Source organism: Micropterus dolomieu, linkage group LG19, assembly GCF_021292245.1.
Source record: "Micropterus dolomieu isolate WLL.071019.BEF.003 ecotype Adirondacks linkage group LG19, ASM2129224v1, whole genome shotgun sequence".
NCBI classification, from domain to species: Eukaryota; Metazoa; Chordata; class Actinopteri; order Centrarchiformes; family Centrarchidae; genus Micropterus; species Micropterus dolomieu.
The window spans coordinates 13,429,572-13,437,081 of NC_060168.1; positions in this window are offsets into that span (position 1 = coordinate 13,429,572).

Here is a 7,510-nt window from a genome sequence, read left to right on the forward strand (position 1 = left end):
CATCGCGAAAAATAAACCGATTACGAAGATACCGCGCGGAAGAACACATTGGTGCAGTGAGACGGTGCACATGATATCAGCATTGATGTGCTTCAAATATTCATGGGATGATTTTCTTGCCGATTTTATTATAGCATGACGTCTAACTATGTCTGACATGCCAATGTCTGTAGTATGTGGAGTTCAGATTAAACTAATCAAACAGGATAAGCATACTATACAACAATGAGTTGGTTAAAGTAAATTTCCCTTGTAGACCTGTATGTAGCGTAGGCGTAGGCTGTATAGAGTGTAGGCCTACTGTAGGCTTATTACCTTCAAGTTACCTTCACACATTTAAGTACACAAATGTAGGCTACACGTACCATAATATAGATTATTCCATATTTCACCTTGCATTTTGACAAGAGTAGGCCCAAACGAATATGCTGAAAGGTAGCTTTATGGTGGTGGTAGTTAAGTTAGTAATGCTTGTCTGGGAATAACAAATAGCCCAGCACAGGCAATGCAGGAGAGTCCTAAATACAAATAAGGCAAACGAAATGTAGTGAATACAGCTTTGTCTAGGTAACATGCACAGCCGTGTGTGTAACTTGGCCAAACTTATTAAATGTCAGACAGATATGCAATAGTCATAATCACCAACAGAGGGCAACCTCTATCCATCCATCCATCGTCACGCTTATCCTGCGTACAGGGTCGCTGGGGGCTGGAGCCAATCCCAGCTGACATCGGGCGAAAGGCAGGGTACACCCTGGACAGGCCGCCAGTCCATCGCAGGGCCACAGAGGGAAACCCACGCAAATCTATTTCTGAGAAACCTTTCTGAAGCCCTGCATTGTGGCTTTGAACATGATTTAGCCTTAGATTTAGTTATATCTGCAGGTCCCACTGTTTATGAAATTTATCGTCCAAACCTGGCAAAAGGATCTCCTGGGTTGTAGGCCTATTATAATAATATGGTGTTTGTATTCAACTATTAAATAATTGATGCACATGTCACGTCACTGAAATAGTTCCTTCCACTCTGTCCTCTGCACGTCCATCAGTGTCTGGTTTGGATCTGCCACCAAAAAGGACAGGGACAGACTACAACGGAAAGATCATCGGTGCCAACCTGCCCTCCATTCAGGACTTAGCTTATTCCCAGAGTCAGGAAACGGGCAGGAAACATCACTGCAGATCCATCTCACCCCGGTCGCAACCTGTTCCAGCTTCTGCCCTCTGGTAGGCGCTACAGAACACTGTACGCCAAAACGAACAGACTCAAGAGCAGTTTCTTCCCACAAGCCATCACAATGATGAACAGCTGATTTCTGTCTCACTGTGTCAGGGGCAATTCCTGTACAATAACCCAGTAACTCTGTCTCTAATCAGCCACCTGTTTACTGGTTACCACTTATTTATACGTCATTCTCTATTTCAGTGCGGATCTGTCCATATTGTCATATTGTATATTGTTTATACTGTATACCAAATGCACCTACCTCACCTACCTGCAAATAATAATTATTTATTCCAGCATCCTTTGCACTATGTTCCATTGCACTGTGTACATGTATGCATATATGTGTACCTGTATAATACTTCCACCTCCGACATGTACATAATAATAATTATGATAATAACAATTTACTCCTGCATCCTTAGCACTCTGCTCATTGCACTCTTGTCTCAATCTGTTTATATTGTTTTTGTTTCTGTTTATAGTGTGTATATATTGTGTTTTCTATACCGTAGCCTGTGTCTTATTTTATAATTGTATTATTGTATGAGTAAGCACATCGTGAGCAATGTACAGTCCTGAGTCAAATTCCTTGTTTGTGTTCACATACCTGGCAAATAAAGCTGATTCTGATTCTTCAGTTTGTAATAAAACCTATAAGCACTTTGGCCAACTATGCCAACATCACAATTTTAATAAAAAGCTCAGTGAATATTCATTTGAGACCTAAATTATAGGCAACCCAAGCCCTCATTTTATTCCCTCATTATGCACAGTATATATTTGTTTCATGTATCTGTTCAATTCATTCATGTTTAACACATGTCAGTTTTAAGGATGTGACCCATGTAGTGATAGTCATTAACGTGCCATTCTGCCCAGAAGATGTTGAAATGGGGGCTACTGCTCGTTGCACCACTGTTTTTCCCATAGTCCTTCTATGGGAAAGTAGTTGACATCATTGCCCATGTTAGCTTTGCGCTGTGTGCTCAAAGCATGCATAGGGTACAGGGCTTGTGTACTCTACTTCCACACGTTCCTCTCCTTTGCTCTCACTCTTCACACTGCTTAGCGGTCACTTATGCACAGAATGATGTCATGGGCACTGCGTGTCTATGGCAATTGGATCTGACATGCTTTATCTTTGTGCAAGCTACAGTCACTAGGAAGGCAGTCAGGCAGTCAGGGTGAACACGTCTTCTCCTGCCTACAGGGTCAGTGACAGCTCTCCACAACAGACCCTGCTTTCATACAAGCTATTTTAGGAATCACATAGAGAGCACGAGGTTCATTTACTCACATGTCAATTTAGACCAGTCGCTATTAAAATCTCAACATAGCCTGAAGATATTGGGAGTTTGTTGTCTTGTTTAATTGCCATGACACAATATCCTCTTATCTAAATTATTTCAGCCCATTTATTCTAGGATAAGATCCAATAACCCACATTTTTGCAGGGTTTTGGAATGCTTTCCTAGATACTTGAATGGGGTTGCGTTTGGGGTACAGAGGGAGTTATTTGTTGATTAGTATGATATTTTTGCTCCAATCAGTGACCCATAAGTGAAAGCTGTTCATGTCTTCATATGCATGAGCTCAGACAAACATATTTTACTGAAATTACTTAATTTTCTTTTGCTCGCGCACATCCGGAACAGCCATTGTGAATATCCTTATGCAGTTTCAGAGAACATAGTGATGGTGAAAAAACATAAATGGCTACACTTCCAAGACTGCTAAGAAACAGTAAATGAGAAGAAGGTTCACATGAAATCGATGGTGGAAAGGTAGACAACCATCATGTCTGCATGAATGCAACACTTTATTGCTTTGCCAGATGGCCTGCAGCAACTCACATCTTTGTCACGATAAGCTCTCCCCTCCCTGTAAGACAGACAGAAAAGACACAGAACAAAAGCATTTCCTCACGAGCATCTTTGCTGTTGTGGCACAAGCCAACATACCTACAGTGACTGTTGACTGTTGTTCCCTTTTTTGCCGGAGTTCAGTTTTCAAATCACTGAGGTGTGCTCAGAATAACTGCACTCTGTAGGCAGAAAGATATTGGACTTCTAGCTGCCAGCCAAGTTAATCATCAGGTACCGGCAGTTTGATGCATGCTCCTGGCCTTTATTTAAGACATTTGTCAGGTGCAGAGTGATGTTTTATAGCCACACATTTTGTGGTTGGAATCTGTGTCTGAACAACACGACTGTGTAGAAAAATGCACAGCTGTAAACAGTTTGTTCCTCTTTGAAATTATGTTTAATACCCTTCTCCAGGGTTATTTGTTAAAGTTATTCAGCGCAGGTGGAAAAATACAGACAGTCTCCGTTTTAAGTTACTTTCACACTAATCTCTGCCAGCGGTATTGAAGTTACTGACTGAACATGGGGAAGAAAACACAGCTGGCAGATCATCTTCATTCAAATCACATAACAAGGTTGCTTAATACTTTGACCCTGTCTGTTTCTGTGTGCATCCCAGTGTGAGAGAGCAGGAGCAGGACAGGTCAGGGCTGGTCTTTGCAGCGAAGGTGTCAGGGCCTGCCCGGTACCTCCTTTATATCTCTGCATTCATCACCAGTCGCCACCTCTGATTCCCTGACCCCTCTCATTTCACTCTGCCCGCTCTTCTTTTTCTGTGTCCCTCCTTCCTCCCCTCTCTGTAAGGAGGAGAGTGGCATTGTGGAGGACCTGGTGACACCTCTCATGACAGCAGCCATCAGTCAGCTATCAATTACACCGGCTGACTGACACCCTCTCCAACCCTGATCCGAGCTTTTATTCACCTTCTGGAAATCTCTAACAGCCACGACAGCACCCACCTCTGGCACCATCACCACGCTGACACAGATCCCCATTTTTCTCCACGACTTCTGCCTACCGCTCAGCGCATTGTCAGTCAAACGCATAATGAAATTCCTCGTATGTGTACACATGGCAAATAAAGCGGATTCTGATTCTGACATAACTTTTTCTCTAGTAATGTTTTAAGGATTTCGCTGGCTATATAGTATGCTGCAGTGCATTTTCAAACGATGAATATGTGACTTCTCCCAGGGTTTAGATTAAATCTCCCATGTAAAAAGGATCCCCGGATGGAGAGGTCCACTGATCCCAGCTTTGCCAGATCTCATTTAGATCCACCCGAGGGGGCATCGAGTGGCGTGCTATCCCAGAGACGGGATGTCTGGGGTGTGGAAGGATTAGAGCCGACTCCCCCTGCCTGGCTGGGGTCGTGGACTATCTGAGAGGCTCTTCTGTTTGCCTATTTGGGTATATGTGCAGCTGATTGTGCAGCTTTAGATGAAACAGCTTGAGACTAGCAGAATCACTAGCATTTTTAACTTGCTTGACTTTCATGTCTTTTATTACTTTTACTGTTGTGTTTACTCTTTTTCATTCAGCTTTAATTTATTTTATGAGTGTAATTTTTACTTTCACTTGCTTGTTAAATCACTTTGAGTCTGTGTCTTAACTTCAGTTTGTTTTATAGTGTTATTAACTCATTCTTTTAGATATTCATAATTTATTGTATACCCTTTTAATCTTCTACTGTCTCTTCTAATTCAAAATGAAGCTGACTTGGCACCAACCAGGCGTCTCAGCTGCATAACAGTAAATGAGAAGAAGGTTCGGATGAAATGCTTGCTACTCCTCTGTGACTTCACTCCTCTTTTCCACTGTAAACAGAGCACTTGTTGTGGCCTATGCCTCTGTTTGTTTAAGACAAAAATGTAGGTGGAAACGTACATCTTTAAAATAAGAAACACAAATAAGCTGTCACCCTTATAATTACCTACTGCACATGCATTTTAAACACTGATTTCAGTAGATGTACAAATAGGAAGATTGATGTTGGTCTGTGGGCCTGCGGTATACTCGCCCCCTGATTTGGTTCTTCTCTCTCGAGTGTACATCATTCAGAAGACTTTCCTCACCAGTGACAGTTACAGCATAATTGACCTGTGTCCAGCCTTGAGCAAATAGGACATGTGTTGGGTCCCATTCTCACGAAGAAGTCATCCACTTTGTGAATCCTTTTATCCAGAAAAATGGATCATCCATCACTAACCCCACTCCCCTCTTCAAGCCCCTCTCCTCTCGCGTGTTGCGTAATAGGCCATACCTTGTGAGTCAGTCATGGTGGGGGGAACACTTTGTCCCGAAAGAAGGTCACCACTAGAGAGTAGAAATCAACCTTTCAGCAGGCTCCTGGCACAATACACCACTGTTCACTCTAAAACTATAGGTCTCCACTTGTTGCCTTTGTATAAGCAGCTAAAGAGGAAGCCCATGTGTTTGAACTGTACTTATTGCACCTGTTTGCATTCTAGGTTGAAGATTCATACATCACGTCCAACTTACTGTAGTATCCCTCTGTGTGTGAGAACTTTTCCCTTTCTGCCTTATTGATGCCGTTCCAAGTTATGTAACTGCACACTATGCCACAATAAAGGATTAGACCAATTCTGAGGAGCTAAGCTTCATAATAATAATAATAATAAGCAGTAGCAGCACAAAGCCGGTTTTCTGAACTCTGACGTGGTTAATACATAATCTGGTTCAGCATCACCCCAGCCATAATTCATAGGTGAAGCAGTTTAGTCTTCTCCTTTGGATCTGTTTATTTGCCCTTGCTGCTACATGGTGATTCACTATTTCCTCTCATACAGTAATTGTGCAATTATTTGTTCTTACACTTGTTTGAACAGTTAACCTCTATTCTCAGCCTGCCTCTGTCTTTTCCCACCCTGTTCTTTTCCTCTCCAGCTATCCTGTTTATATGACACACACATTTGAAGAAATAGTGCGGAAACTGGGACTCATTTCCAAATACAATACACACTACATTTGAATGTGCGCATGAAGGAAAGGTTTTGACAACATTTTGTAAATATTGTCACTCTAATCTAACTTTGCACAGGGTTGGATATTAAAGAGATCGCCATGGTGTTACAATGTTTTTATTGAAAGAACATGTGTGTAGAACTTCATGCACATGCAAGAGTGTACAATCACATCTGGCCAATGTGTGTGTTTATTTTGTGTGTGTCTGTATCTGTGTGTACACAGCATAGGTCGGAAACGGGTTGGACCACAGCGGCTGTGGAAGGAACAGGGAAGGAGTCCAGAGGAAAAGGCGTAACTGCTGCCTGTTGACCACCACATCCACTGCCCTCCCCACGGGGTGCAATAAAACACACTCGAGACAATTTCGCTCACACCACACACACTTTATGCACACACATAAACAGGGAGACCATAATGACAAAGCACAGAGCTGACCAATATTGACTTCCTTTTGTAAAATGTCATGTCACAGCAAAAATGACACGGAGAATTTTGGGCTGAATCCACAGTGCGATGGCTGTGGTTTCACTTTAGACTACTGAGGAGGGTAGTTGGAGTAAAACTACTAATCTGTGTGGGGCTGCGCTACTATGGTTCTAACACAAGAATACTCTCACATTAGTCCACTCAAATTTGCACTGATCACACCCTGTTCTGACTTTAAATTGAGCTGGTAGGGACGTGCAGATGGTGATTATATCATCAAAGTCACACACCCTTTGGCATGACCTAATAACTAAATCAAATTATACTTGATGAAACTAACCAAAATCCTGTAAAAAAAAAACATTTAATAGTCACCCACAACAACAAAATTAATTGTTTATATTTTTTTCTTGCCCTAATGAGATCAAACGTTTTTGGGAAACAACTTTTCTTCTACTAGACCTCTAAACTAAAAGAGTAATTTTACTCAGCGAGGAGACAGTAATGGGATGGCATTCAGACACAGCTGTGGGGGCGAGGCTGCTACGGTCAAAGACCACAGAGAGAGCAGAGGGCAGTTATATCTACTGTATATGTCTAATATTACTGTAGGTGCAAGGCAAGCTTTTGTCTGCATCCACAAAGAGAGAGGTACTTTCTGGAAAGTCACAATATCAGTGAATAATGTGTCTATTTATCTGCAAGCTGTTCAGATTCAGAGGATTACATCCTCTCCTTTTCCTGTGTTATCTCTTGCAAAACAATTACAGGAATCACAGGGACTTCTGTCTTGTGAAGTGTATAAATGAAAGTGAAAACAATAATAATATAAAACTGTGTTCAAGGTCAGGCAACTTTGCATTTTGCATTAGATAAGATTTTTTTTAAAAGCTGTGTAACTAATGTCCACTCCATGGTTAACATACAGTACCTCTGTCTGGTAGAAGTGTTGAGAAATGTGCTTCTACTCTTCTTCTTCTTCTTCTTCTTCTACTCTAATCTT